The sequence below is a fragment of the Protopterus annectens genome, chromosome 17.part0 (genome assembly GCF_019279795.1).
Source record: "Protopterus annectens isolate FY-2018-M chromosome 17.part0, PAN1.0, whole genome shotgun sequence".
Taxonomy (NCBI): Eukaryota; Metazoa; Chordata; order Ceratodontiformes; family Protopteridae; genus Protopterus; species Protopterus annectens.
This window is the reverse complement of record NC_056751.1, coordinates 540231125-540246638: the sequence shown is the minus strand read 5'-3', so window position 1 is coordinate 540246638 and position 15514 is coordinate 540231125. Positions and strand designations below refer to the sequence as shown.

At 40.5% G+C, this 15514-nt stretch overlaps 1 protein-coding gene across 1 annotated transcript in view; it reads left to right on the top strand.

Moving 5' to 3' along the window:
- The first annotated feature begins 286 nt into the window (after window positions 1–286).
- The window catches only part of LOC122791368 (mucin-6-like), a 451712-nt gene continuing 436484 nt past the window's right edge, over window positions 287–15514 (top strand). Inside the window, exon 1 of the mRNA XM_044059083.1 lies at window positions 287–311. The gene's annotated coding sequence lies outside the window, so the exon portion shown is untranslated. The remainder of the gene's footprint in view (window positions 312–15514) is intronic.

The following is a 15514-nucleotide window of genomic DNA, read 5'->3' as shown; positions in this document are numbered from 1 at the left end:
CAGTAGACCTTATCTGATAAGTGTCAGTGCCTCACTTAGAACCTGCAAAAACAAATATGTTCAGTGTGATGAATGTTACTGATATGAATAAATGAATCTGAAGCATGTATGTTCATGTATATCATGATCTACATAAGTAAGTAACATTTATAAATGCTTACAGTGCATCTTCATGAATTTGAAATTGATTGTACTGATGTTGACAGATGCTCATTCAAAAAGAATAAGGGCGAGTGTTGTATATTCACATTTTCATTTTTTGTTTTCATTAGCTCAAACAACGACAACTAAACGCACAAAAAGAACTACAAGTAAGACTGCTGTTTATTTAATTAACACTTTACACTTACATTGCATCATTTGTGTGTTAAGTCGTTTTCTGTAAAGTAGAAAATGTCTTTATACTGAAGAAAAGAGATCTCTCTGTTCTTAGTTGTTTGTAAAAAGAAAAATATCATTATATGTGAAATGGTGCAGGCTCAGGTATATGATTTGCATTATTTATTAGATGAAGACACGTTTGTATAAAACGTATTGAGATATGAGTCTGAAAAACAGAACTAATCATCCACAGCTGAAGAGTAACATCACTTCACAAACATATTGTGTATTTTTGATGGCTTATGTTTAACACAACAGCTTTGTAACATTTTAAAATTATTTTCATATACTGCACATTCTGTTTTTATACAATTCACTTTATTTCATGTTATTATTATCTAATATATATTTTCTAAAGCAGTTGTTAAGCCTAATTAATGTTCACTTTAAAAGCACAATGTTTCAGAGCAGAAAGAAATCCAGGGATCCCCAGGCCTTTTATCTTAGTATTAATGGCAAGAATGTCATGGAGAGAATCCCAAAAGGAAGGCGGGTGCCATTTCTACAAAAGAGCATTGATTCATAGCCCTGTGGATTCTGTTTTTGACTGGTTTGCAGCTGAACCTGACAGAGAGTAAACTAGTAAATGTAGTATCTGAAGTAGTTACTTCATTTGCTCTGCAACCTGTGGGTATTGGATCCGATCTCAGATCCAAGAGGGGGTGGATCCGGAAACCCTCGAGGGAGAGCTAGCCAGCTTAGATGGCGGGGCTGAGGGTTGAGTTTCAGCCCACCTTTTTTGAGACCAGTGTCTCTCCTTATCTTTGTGCCTCTTCTCTTTAGAGGAAGAGGCACCAGAGTCCCCCGAGGCCACCCCCAGGCATAAAACGCACTGAGTGTGGCCATCAGCAGGAGAAAGCTTATGGCCACACTCAGTACATTTTGAAAAAACGGCCTTGGGCCCTTCAGCCATTACCACAAATACGCGCACACCCAAACACTAAGTGGGGGAGGGGTGAACACAGAAAACTAACACTAGTACACACAAAAAAAAAAAAAATATTTAACTAACTATACTGTCTATAGGGACACTAAACAAACACAACAATCAAAGTCTGAGAAAAGCTGTTCTCTAAGAGAAAAAGGAACAGTCTCACCAATTTAGCTAAGGAGCTCTTCAAAAAGTAGCTGTCTTCAGCCGCGGCAAAAACGATCTGAGGTAATACAGTTAGTGGCAGGGGATTGTGGGTAGGGGGAGGAGCTAGGAGCTTGGATCTTGTAGCTTGTGAAGCTGCCGGCTCGGATCCGATCTCGGATCCGATACCCACAGGTTGCAGACAAATGAAGTACCTACTCAGATGGAATGTTATGGTGAGTACATAACTTCTTTTTACATGGACTTCAGCAGAGCTACTGACTTGGTTCTACACAGAAGGTTGAGAAGGAGGGAACAGTAAACCAGTTCTTGTCAGGTAGATGTGAAGAGGTTGTTCTAAACAAGGAGGACAGATAAGGAAGGAGGAGGCACTAACTCGGTTGGAGTAGGACCAAGACTGAGGAAAAGGATGGATGCACAGCTGATTGTTAAGATATAGAGTGATTTGGTGAAATGGACAGTGTGAAAGCGACAGAGTAACACAGGGCATACCTCTCAACCGTCCCTAATTTTCAGGGACGTCCCTGATTTTGACACAAATTTTTGCTTTCCCCTCTGAATCCCTCCTAAAACTACTGACTTTGGGCACAAAGGTGGTGAATTACACTTAATGAATAATGACAATAATTAGGAGTTATTCACTTCTTTTACTTCAGAATAGGTGTATCAATTCATATGCTCTGATTCTGTCAATGTTTCAACTTAATTGCACTAATATTTTAAGTGTCCCTGATTGTCCCTGATTCTGTTCAGATTTGTCCCTGATTGGTTGAGAGGTCTGACACAGGGTCTTCTCTTTTGCCCAGTACCTTAATATGTTTGCCTTAGACATATCTGAAGGAAAAGAGAACAGGCTCAAACTCTAAGCTGATGACACAAAGACTGATGCAGCAGTGGATGGTGTGAAAAAGTTTAGCAAAGCCTCTGGAAATGCTAAATATATGTGCAGGAAGACAGCAGATGAGGTTCAGTGCAAAGAAATGCAAAGTGCTACACTTACACCACAACAACCTTGGTGTGAAGTTTCTGCTAGAGTGAGTGAGTGGAACGAACAATGACAGAGCAGACAGAGTATCTATGGGGATTGAATGAACCAACAAAAATGCAGTGGAAAGACAGTGGCAGCAAAAAAGCAGAATGCTTGGATGTTTTTTTCAAGTTGATATATAGCAGGAGCAAAGAGGTTATCTTCTCGTCTATGGGGTCTTGCACAGATGACATGTTGGATACTGCATGTAGTTCTGGAGGCTACATAATGAGACAGTTTACTAAAAGGAATCTAGAAGAAAGCTAACTGAAAAAGGTGGGTTTGGACAGGGTGGATCATGTCCAGTGTCTAGAAGGAAACAGGGCTTTTCTCTTGTAAGACCTAAAGAACGGAGGAACATGATACCAGTACACAAGTTCTTCACAAGTAGAAGTGAAGTGTTTTTTTCCAAACAAGAACTGACAAGAAAGGACGACACATAGCCATGCATTGTATGGACTAGTTACTTCCTAGATCTTCAAATATACTTTTTCACAGGGTCTGTAATGAGCCTATGGAATCACCTATGAGAGTGGCCAGGTGAGAGTGGAAGCAATACAGACTTTCAAATGGGCATTAGACAGGTGGAAAAGGGGTATGGGGAAAAGGTAGAGATGGAGCCGAGGTATAAAAATACACTTAAAAATATGCCTAGGTAAGCTATATGTCTCCTTCTACATAAGCAAATGCAATGTAATTCTTGGGTTCCTATTAATTTGATGAAGCTTTAGCTTTTCAAACTGCATAAGATCGACAGCTAAAGATCAAAACAGCCAAACCGCGAACATCCAGCTAAGCATATTTTTTCTCAGGGAAAGAATTTGCTTGGCCGTTAATTGTGCCCTTTCCCAGATGTGGAGCAATCCCGAAGTTAGTATATTTAGTTAGGGGGGAGTGGAGGGTGAAGCCCCCCCGACTTAATTCAGGCTGAAATGTTTTTGTTTTGTGTAACAGCCAAGCAAATTCTTTCCATTGGAAAAAATTCACTTAGCTGATCGCTGTTTGAACGTTTTGATTTTTAGCCGTCTATCTTTTGTAGTTCAACAAGCTACAGTTTCGTCAAATTAATATGGGGCCCTAATTCTCTGCCGAACAAAAATTATCAATTATTTTCAGTTATTTTCATCCTGGTCTGTTTTAACTACACTGAAGTATTCCCTTTATATGCTCCCTATAGACTACATCTGTATTTCTTGTCCAGTTTTCATGAACATACACAGAACGTGTTTTCAAAATATAGGACTTGTGTTGTAAAAAATTAATCACAGCTAAGATTTGTGAACAGTGATACATATATTAGTAAATCTCCAAAAGATGGATAACTGCTCATAAAAGAAGCCAGCAGAGGGGCACAATGCTATCCATATTGAAAAATACAGCATTTTGAAAAGTTGCATTGGTTACCCATAGTAAAATCTTGAAGATACTATATTTTTCCAAAGGAAGTATATATTTATGAATTCATATTGTTGAGATGATATGACTGAGTTTCCAAAACATAAAAAACATAAATCTACCTTTTTTCTTTACCCCCCCCCCCTACAGCCCCTGCATATTATACTTAGGTTTGCTTTGAAAACAGGGAAACTGCATCAGTCAACTGGCATATGGTCGACTTGCAGATTACCAGGTTAGCATAATGTCGACCCAAAATCGATCGACTTAGACCTACACTATCCATCCGCTGTAGTTTATCGTTTGGGTTCGACATTGTGGAGGGAGGTCGCATTTATTGAGGAACAGGGAATTAGCCCATTTCCTCACTGTAGTCCGATCTCGGAGTTGGCATATTTATTGTGCAGGGGGTGTGTGGGGCGTAGCCCTGCTGCAGAATTATAGAAGTAACATACTGTTAACTGTAGAGTTCAATGCTATGTTGAATACCATCGAACCATGGTGGTCGATGTATTCATTTTTGGTTTGCTTTACTATTCAGAATTTATTATTCAGCATTTCGGGTCGACATTTTATACAAGCCAACCGAAGCTGATTCGAAATTTCAATAGTAAACCTTATACATATATACAAATTCCAAGATCGCACTACAGTGGGGAAAATAGTAAATTCTCTGATCCTCACTGTAACATAATCTCCATTCAAAAGCTTAAAGTTTTTGGAAACTCGATCATATGATCTCAATCAGTATGAATTTTGAGTTTTAAAAATGGAAGTAACTGATAGGGACACAAATTTGTACATGCTCTGGCATACAATTTGTATTATGGATTAGTTGATGGTAAACTTCTCTAAAACATATTAAGATATTACTCAAAAAAACAGAATTGATTGACAACTGCAGAAGAACAGAACTGCACTAACTGTATATTGTCTGATTTGTTATTTTTAACCATTTAACAGAAAAGCTTTATAACATTTTTAAATTATTTTCATATGTTCTGGATTCTGTATATTTATAACTCCACATATTTCATATTATCTTCAGTTAATATCTCTTTTCTAAAGCAGTTACTGAGCCATTTTTGTGTTCACATTTTAGTACACTGTTTCAGAACAAATGTTTAGTGTAAACAGATTCTTCTTTTATAAAAAATAAACACAAAGATAAAATGGATTTCTTCTCAGACTCACAATTCTAGCAAATGTATAGCAGACCGCTGAGTGGCATTTTCAGAAGAACACTTACTAGTGTAGAACTCCATGGATCTCCATGCCTGTCATCTTAGTAGAAATGGCAGGAACATCATGGAGAAATCCTGAGAGGAAGGCTGGTAACCTTTCTAGGCAATGTCATGTTTTCAACTCCCTGTAGACCTGTCAGACAAAATGGACTCATTTTTAACTGGTTTGCAGGTGTACATCTTGGGAGAATACTTGCATCTGTAGTTCATCTGGAATTCAGCAAGACCCTTGGCATCAAACACAAAAAAGCTTAAACACATGCCTTCTTAACATTTTCAGTTAGAGCTGAAGTGTTTACACTTACTATAATATGGTGAAGAATAACAGAATTTAAATTTGTGGCATTGTTTATATAAATCCTTAAATTATCATGTAACTATTATGTTGGAATAGAAGATCTGTATTACATTTTTAAAAGATGGAGAATATTTTATTTGAATAGGTTATATATAATTCTTCCCTACATTGCAGTAGACCTTTTCTGATAACAAATTGTCAGTGTCTCATGTAGAACCTGCATAAACAAATAAGATCAGTACTTTGCCAAGTGTGATGAATGTTACTGATTTGAATAAATGAATCGGAAGCATGTATGTAAATGTGTCTCAAGATCCACATAAAGTAACATTTATAAATGTGTACAGTGCATCTTCATGAATTTGAAATTGATTGTACTGATGTTGACATTAGATGTTCATTCAAAAAGAATAAGGGTGAATGTTGCATATTCACATTTTCATTTTTTTGTTTTCTTTAATAGCTAAAACAATGACAACTAAACCCACACTAGGAACTACACACAAGACTGCTGTTTATTTAATTAACACTACACTTACATTGCATCATTTGTGTGTTAAGTAGTTTTCTGTAAAGTAAAAAATGTCTTTATACTGAAGAAAAGAGAACTCTTTGTCCTTCGTTACTATAGAACTCTTTGTCCTTCGTTACTATAGAACTCTTTGTCCTTCGTTACTATAGAACTTGTCTTGGAGGCTCAAAGTTCTTAAACATTTGTAAAAAGAAAAATAGCATTTTATATGAAACTGTGCAGGCTCTGGTATATGATTTGCATTATGTATTAAATGAAGGCACATTTCTATAAAACATATTGAGATACAAGTCTGAAAAACAGAACTGATCATGATCACCCAGAGCTGCAGAGTAACATCACTTCACTAATTGTGTATTTTTTATGGATTATAGTCATTACAACAGCTTTGTAACATTTTAAAATTATTCTCATACGCTGCACATTCTGTATTTATAGAAGTGATTGTATATCAAATTACTGTTAGATATTATATCCTTTCTAAAGTAGTTAGTAAGCCTTGTTTATGTTCACTTTAACAGTGCAATGTTACAGAGCAGAAAAAAAATCTTGTGATCTCTAGGCCTCTTATCATAATATTAATGGCAAGAATGTCATGGGGAGAATCCAAAAAGGAAGGCTGGTGGGATTTCTACAAAAGAGCATTGGTTCATAGCCGTGTGGATTCTGTTTTTGACTGGTTTGCAGCTGAACTTGACAGAAAGTAACTAGTAAATGTAGTTTACCTGGACTTCAGCAGAGCTACTGACTTGGTTCTACACAGGAGGTTGAGAAAGAGAGAACAATACGGCAGTTCTTGTCATGTAGATGTGAAGAGGTCTTTTTAAGCAAAAGGACAGACAAGCAAGGAGGAGGCACTAATTGGGTGGGAGTAGGACCAAGACTGAAGAAATGGATGAATGCACAGCTGATTGGTAAAGTACAGAGGATTCAGATGATTTTGGTGAAATGGACAATGCTGAGACATTAGGAAAGTGAAAAGTAAAGTAACACAATGACTTATCTTTGTACGAGTACTTTATATGTATTTACTTAGACATATGTAAAGGAAAAGAGAGCAGGCTCAAACTCTAAGCTGAAGGTACAAAGACAAATACACCAGTGGATGCTGTGGAAAAGTTTAGCAAATCATCTGGAAATGCTAAACATATGTGCAGAAAGACACCAGATGAGGTTCAGTGCAAAGAAATCCCAAGTGCTACACTTACACCACAACAACCTTGGTGTCAAGTTTCAGCTACAGTGAGTGGAAGTAATAGTGACAGAGCAGATAGAGTATTCATGGGGATTGACTGCACCATCAAAAATGCAGTGGAAAGAGAGTGGGGGCAATAAACAGAATGTTTGAATGATTTTTCAGGTTGATATATAGCAGCAGTAAAGAGGTTATCTCCTAGTCTATATGGCCTTGCTCACACCTCATCTTGGATACTGCATGTAGGTTTGGAGGCTGCCTACTGAAAAAGACATCAGTTTGCTGAAATGAATCTAGAAGAAAGCTAACTGAAAATGGTGGGTTTTGGATAGGGTGGATTATGTTCAGTGACTATAAGGAAACAGGGCTCTCCTCTTTTAAGACCTGAAGAATGGAGGAACATGATACAATTACACAAGTCCTTCTCAGGTAGAAGTGATGAGGTATTTTCTAAACAAGGAGAGGCAGGGAAGGAGGAGGGACAGGAACACATTGTATGGACTAGTTACTTCCTTGATCTTCAGAGGTACTTTTTTCCAGGGACTCTAATTGCCTATGGGATGGACTTCAGAGTTGCAGGGTGAGTATGGAAGCAATGCAAGCTTTCAAGGGGCCATTAGAAAGGTGGAATAAGGGTAAGGGAAAAGGAAGAGATGGAGCTGAGGTACAAAAATACACTTAAAATATGACTAGATAAGCTCTGTCTCTCCTACCTAAGCAAATGTAATGGCCAATTCTTTTCTGCTGTGTTCATCCCTGCCATTCTGGTCTGTTTTCACTACACCGAAGTATTCCCTTTAGATGATCTGTATAGACTGCATGTTCATAGGTAGGTACTAGGCTATCGGCCCAAGGGTCTACGTAAGTCTAGCCAACAAGGTTCCCTGGCTTACACCACCCAAAAAGTTATTTTCCTGGGCCACTGTCGAGTAGAGACACAGAAGTGATCCCTTGGGTGTATTTCCTATTTCCCATCCACTCATTAAGATTTTTCTTGAAGAGTGCTAATGAAGAACTTTGCTTGACACAGATGGGTAGCCTGTTCCAAAGTATGGGAAGTCTCTGGGACAGTAATCTATCCCTCCAGCATGTCTTGTTTATTGTGGTGACAAGTTTAGGTCCCTAGAGTGTGTAGCTCGGAGGGACTGGGATTTTTTTGGTGTAGCATGTCCAACAGCTCTGGGTTTGACATAGCTTTATATGTTAGGCAGAGATCACCTCGGAGTAGGCGATATGCCATGGAGAAAAGCTGGAGTTTTATAAGGTGGTCAGTGTAGGGCATTTGTTTGAGGCCAGTAATCCTCTTTGTGAGGTACTTCTGTGGCCTTTCCAGCTGCTGCAGATGTCTTGTGAGGTACATTCCAAAAGGGGCATTGTACTCTATAATGGGTCTAATGAGTGTCGAGTAGAGGGGAACAATGACCTCTTTTTTCCTGGATGAGAAACCTTTTATGATGTGTGCCACGTAGAAGGACTTCCTGACTACTGTGGCGATGTGACTATCAAAGGAGAGACTACTGTCCACCTGAGTCCCAAGGTCTCTTATCACGCATTCGGTGTTAAGTAGATGTGGTAGTTCATAGGTACAGAGTTTTTACCAAAAGGGATGACACTGCACTTTTTGGCATTGACCTTGAGGCCATGGCTCTGTCACCAGGCATCTGTCTTAGTGAGGCCCTTCTGTAGGATGTCCGCATTATTTGAGGACTTGACTATGGATCCTAGTTTGCAGTCATTAGGCAGAGGCCTTCTGTGTTAGCCTGTACTTCAGAGAAGTAGATAGCAAACAGGAGAGGTCCCAGGACGGAACCCTGTGGTACTCCACTTGTCACTGCTTTGAGGTCAGGTTTGGAGTCTGCAACTTTTACAGTGTGGGTTCTGCCAGTGAGCCAATTGGCAACCCATCTAGTGATGTAGGGATTTATACCTAGTTTAGTGAGTTTATCTATAATTCCAGAATGGGGGATGGTATCAAAAGCCTTGGTGATGTCAAGATAGGCTGTGTGAACCATCTTACCCTCATCTACGGCTTTGGTGACTGCCTCAAAGAAGTCGATCAGGTTCAGGAGGCATGATCTGCCTTTCACAAACCCGAACTGGGTGGGATCTAGATTTTGGAGGTTACCAATGTCTTTGTTTATGAGTTCCATGATGATACGTTCCATGGCTTAGCAGGCTAATAGGTCGATAGTTCCCGGGATCAGTGGTGGCTCCCCCTTTGTGGAGTGGGATAACTGTTGCTGTGCGCCATTCAGTGGGCACAAAGCTGGATGCGAGGTTATTATTGAACATGGTGCTTAAGTGGGGAGCCAGTTCATTCTGAAGTTCATGTAAAACTCAGCCTGGGATGTTGTCCGGTCCCATGGATGCTGTGTTTTTGGCTTACCTGCATAGCTGTGATTACAGGGACTCTGCATTCTTCCTGTATAGATATGGGCCCTTTAGGGTGTGAGAGTGGTGGTAAAGTTAGCACTGAACCTATCGGCCAGGATGTTGGCAATATCAGTTGGTTCTGTAATTTTCTTGACTTTGTGCTGTATCTCAGAGCAGCTCTGGGTGTTGCCATCGAGATTCTTGACATAGCTTTAGAATGCTTTGTGGTTGTCCTTGGTATTAGTGGTGATTTTGTTTTTGTAGCTAGCTTTGGAGGATCTAATAAGGGATCTCAGCTTCTTACTGAGGATGACCAGGGAACTCCTCCACTCATGGGATTTTACTTTCTTTTGCAACAGTTTCTTCCTTCTGTTGTACAGTTTGTTTATGGCAGGGGACCACCAGATTGGCTTCCTTTTTTTGGAGGATAGCGTCTTGGTTCTGTTTGTGATAGCTTGATCCATACACTCGTGTAAGTGCTTATAGAGTGCATTTGTGTAGGATTCAGCAGTTGTAACTGTATTGTCCATCTGCATGGGTGTCATGAAGTTCACCACTTCTGTCTTAAGAAGCATGAGTTGGCTTTGGAGAAATTTTTTACTGTGGTTTCCTTAATGGGGGGTGGGGGCGGGATGTGTGGATATCAAGGGTGATTAGCTTATGGTCAGATCGGACTAATGAGGATTTGACTTCAGGTATGGAATACCGGTCACTCATGCTGGCAATGACTAGGTCTAGGATATTGTTGTCTATTTCTTGTGCAGTTTTCATGAACATGATGCATAGAACCTGTTTTCAAAATGTAGGACTAGTGTTATAAAGAAAAAACTACAGTGATGATTTGTGAACGGTGCTGCATATATTACCAAATCCCCAAAAGATGGATAGTAAATCCTCATAAAAGAAGCCTACAGTGGTGCACAAAGCTCAACACATTGAAAAATACAGCATTTTGAAAAGTGGGATTGGCTACCTGTACATTTCTGAAGAGTATAGGCTTTCTCAAGAAAATATATATCTATGAATTGCTGTGACTGTTACCAAAATAGAAATAATGTGTACTGATAGTCCCGACTGTGCTATATATTCTGGTACTTAAAAGATTTATAAAGATTTTGCCATGTGATGAGCAAGGCAGCCGTATTATTGGCAGAGCATGCAACATCAAGCAAAGAAACATGGGTGCTTGCTTGCAATTGTATTGTTTAGTGATTCAGAGTACAGAAAGCGAGCGCCACTTAAGGTATTATTACAATGAGAAAGGGTTTGTGACATAACAGATGTACTGAAAATAAGAGGAAGAGTCACAGGACTTTGCAGATGTATGAATGGTGGGGATTGTTCATAGGTTCATAGTTAGGTTCTAGGCTATTGGCCCTAGGGTCTATATAAACCTTGCTAAAAAGGTACCCTGGCTTTCGCCACCCAAGAAAATTATTTTCCTGTGCCCATGTCCAGCAGAGCCACAGAGGTGATCCCCAGGGTCAGTTTCCTATATCCCATCTATTCTTCAAGATGAATGAGGAGCTAATGAGGAGCTTTGTTTGATATAGATAGGTAGTTTGTTCCAGAGTATGGGAAGTCTCTGGGACAGGAATCTGTCCGTCCAGCATGTTCTGTTTATTATGGTGACAAGGTTTAGGTCCCTAGAGCATGTAGCTTGGGAGGGATTGGGAATTCTTTAAGTGGAGCATGTCCAACAGCTCTGGGTTTGACATAGTTTTGTATGTTAGGCAGAGATCGCCTCTGAGTAGGTGATATGAGAAGCTGGAGTTTTTTGAAACGGTCTGTGTAGGGCATCTGTTTGACACCAGTAATCCTCTTTGTGAGGTATTTCTGTGGCCTTTCCAGTTGTTGTAGATGTCTTGTGAGGTACATACCAAAAGGGGCATTGTACTCTATACTGCATCTAATGAATGACAAGTAGAGGGGAACAACGACCTCATTTTTTCCTGGATGAGAAACCTTTTGTGATGAGGTGTGTCATGCAGAAGGATTTCCCAACTACTGTGGCAATGTTATTATCAAAGGAGAGACTACTGTCCACCTGTGTCCCAAGGTCTCTTATCACACTTTTGGTGTTAAGTAGACTACCACCTGTGTGGTAGCTCATGGGTACAGAGTTTTTACCAAAGGGGATGACCATGCACTTTTTGGCATTGAGCTTGAGGCCATGGCTTTGATACCAGGCATCTGTCTGAGTGAGACCCTTGTGTAGGATGTCCACATCTTTAGGAGTTTCCATTATGTCTCCTAGTTTGCAATCATCTGCGAACTTCGTTAGCCAAAGACCTTCTGTGTTAGCCTGTACTTCATTAAAGTAGATTCCAAACAGGAGAGGACCCAGAACTGAACACTGTGGTACTCCACTTGTCACTGGTCTGAAGTCGGATTTGAAGTCTGATACTTTTAGCAGTGTGAGTTCTGTCAGTGAGCCAGTTGGCACCCCATCTTGTGACATATGGATTTATACCTAGTTCAGAGAGTTTATCTATAATTCTAGAGTGGGAGATGGTGTCAGAACTACCTTACCTTCGTCTACGGCTTTGCTGACTGCTTCAAAAGAAGTCCATCAGGTTTAGGAGACATGATCTGCCTTTTACAAACCCAAACTGGGTGGAGTCCAGAGTGTGGAGATTACCAATGTCTTTGTTTATAAGTTCCATGATGATGCATTCTCTGGCCTTGCAGATCAGGTTTGTTAGGCTAATAGGGCGGTAGTTCCCGGGGTCCATGGTGGCTCCAATTTGTGGAGTGAGATAACCATCGCTGTGCACCATTCAGTGGGCAAAAAGCCTGAGATGAGGCTATGATTGAACATGGTGCTTAGGTGGGGTGCCAGTTCATGTAGAAAGCAGTGTGGGATGTTGTCAGGTTTCACGGATGCTGTGTTCTTGGCTTTGGAGAGTGTCGTTTTTACCTGTGTGGCCGTGATCACAGGAACTTTGCATTCTTCTGGTATAGAGATGGGCCTTTTTGGGGGTGAGAGAGGGGTAAAGTTAGCACTGAACCTATCTGCCAGGATGTTGGCAATATCAGATGGTTCTGTATATTTAGTGCCATTGTGCTATAACTCAGAACAGATCTGAGTGTTGCCATTGTGATTCCTCACATAGCTATAAAATGCTTTGTGGTTGTCTTTAGAATCAGTGGTGATTTTGTTTTCATAACTAGCTTTGGAGGATTTTATGAGGGATCTCAGCTTCTTACTGAGGCTGACCACGGTGTTCCTCCATTCGTGGGATTTTACTCTTTTTTTTTTTTTTTTTTGCAACAGTTTCTTTCTTCTGTTGTAGAGTTTTTTTATGGCAGGGGACCACCAGATTTGCTTCCTTTTTTCTGGAGGATAGCATCTTGGTTCTGTTAGGGATAGCACGATCCACGCACTCGTGTAAGTGCTTATAAAGTGCATTTGTGTAGGATTCAGCAGTTGTACCTATATTGTCTGTCTGCATGGGTGTCATGAAGTTTGCCACTTCTGTCTTAAGAAGCATGAAGTTGGCTTTGGAGAAATTTTTTATGGTGGTTTCCCTAATGGGGGTGGGGGCAGGATGTGGATTTCTAGGATGATTAGCTTGTGGTTGGATCTGACCAACGAGGAATTGACCTCTGGTGTGGAACACAGGTCGCCTATGTTGGTAATGACCAGATCTAGGATATTGCTGCCCCTGGTGGCAGTGTGGATACGTTGATGCAAGTCATTGGAATTTAAGAATTCCAGAAAACATTGAGCAAAAGAGTTGGTACATGAGTAGTTTTCCAAGTTAATGTTGGGATAGTTGAAATCGCCAGTTATTATGTTGTTGGGCTGTACCCTAATATTTTCCAGTGTATCAAGAAATGAGGAGTGGAATCTTGGGGCATGGTGGGAGATTTGTAGCAAGTTACAATTTGGATTGCGGTCTTGCCCAGAGTTAGTTGCGCTTGGATAATCTCTGTGGCATTGGCCAAAAGGTGTGGCATAAATTATAGCCTGGTAATGCAGGGTTGCTGTCTGGAGCATTGAACCAGGTCTCTGTCACTGCACAGATGTCAATTTTCTCCATTTTAAGGAGTGCCTCAAGTGAATGCATTTTGAGGTTTAGACTTCTTGCACTGAGTAGCATTACCCTCAAATTTTGCTTGCTTGTACTTGTTACGGTGGTGAATTTGTCATTTGAACCTTGCCTAAAAAAGGCATTATAGGGGTGGCAAGAGCCTTAACCAATATCTGGAATCCCAAGGGCGACAGGTGCAGGCCATCTCTGGCAAAGCATCGGGGTCTGTTGATCATGTTATCCCAGGCAGACAGATACTGGATTTCCTCAGAATGACACCAGAAGCTTAGCCAATTGTTGAAGTCAGTCATTTTGTCCTTCTACTGTGGTATCATTTTGGGTGATGGCAGGATGTTATCAGGGCTAGGGTCATACCTGGCTGGGCTGCAAGATCAGAGTGCTCCTCCATGTCTCTTTTCATGTAGTCCAGGGAAGTACGTCTCAGGTCATTCGCACCAACATGGACAATGACAGCATCATATCTGTACTTGTGTAGTGACCTGAGTGCGTGCATGATGTGGTGAATCCTGGCACCCGACAGGAAGCTGACAGTAACTTTCTCCTTGCTTAGCCTGGTGAGTGGAACATCAGTGTGCCTGACTATAGAGTCACCTATGACTAGAGTGTTGGGTACGTTGTTATGCCTTATGGGCTGTGGTTGAGTGGCACACTGAGTTTGTGGGCTATGTGTCATTTGGGTTGTGTTGGGGGGGGGGGTGGAGGTTGCTTTTGTTTCTGCTTTGGAGGTCTATATTGCTTGAGCAGATTTTTTTGAGAGCCTCCGTGAATGTAGGTGTGTGTTTTTTGCTTCTTAGTGTATGTTTTGGTGGTGTAGGTTTTGAGAGACTATGTGATAAGTGTGTTGTGGTGCAAGTGTTTACCTTCTCCTCTTGACTGTCTAGTCCAATGTTGTGTGAAGAGAGCTTTGCTTCCAGTTTGCCTATATAAGTGCATCTTTTACAGGTTGTAGAGTTGGGTGGTAGGTGGAGAGCGTTGTCTGTGTACATGAGGCAATTGCTGCTTTGCCCTAATATGCCCAGATTCATCAGGTAGACAGGAGAAAACACCGGGAGTTGACCCTTAGGCATGCCTGGATAGGTGCTTATTTATTAAGTATTTAAAATTGTTTTCCTCTAGACAAGTGAGGAAAGTTGAGTACTGTAGTCATTTGTAGCTTATATAGTGCTTATGAGTTCTGAACAAGTGCTGAGCTCAAAGAAACAGATTTGAGTGCTAAAACTAAAAATACTGGCTAGTTCTAAGGGAAAATTTGAAGAGCAGACTTTATGGCACAGGGAATAGTTTAGCCCTAGCTAAGCGGCGATGCATACAGGGTATAAATATAACAGTAGCTAATGAGCAAACTGATTTAAACAAATTAACCAATAAAAAGCTAAAAAATGAGCCCAGTTCCAGCAGTCTTCAATCAGACAAGCTCTAACTGCACACTCCTGCCACTAGGGTGCAGGGGAACTTTCTCCAAAAAAGATGGCCTGGATTATTGCTCAAGTTATACAAACAAAACTAGATTCAGGATGCCTGAATCTAGTCTATGCTACAGCAAACAAGGCACACCAATTTCAGAAAGAAACAGTTCAAATAAGCCTTTAAATAAAAATCCCCACCTCAGAAGGGCAGAATCTAGCCTCTCCTCCCACAAGAGTGCAGACCACAAGCCTTCTTAATGAAAAATAACTGGCCTGAAGCCCAAGTGCTTTATCCACAAATAATACGCTTTTAGAATAACAGACACTGAGCTTTCAATCAGTGATTCCCAACTTAGAAGGATGTAAGCTACCTGTCCTGCCACAACAGTGCAGATCACAAACCTTCTTAATGGAAAACAACTGATCTGAAGCCCAAGTGCTTCAAACAAAGGCTTAGAAAAACAGTTACAATTTAATCAGGCTACTACCAAGCAGTAAAAAATGCAGCA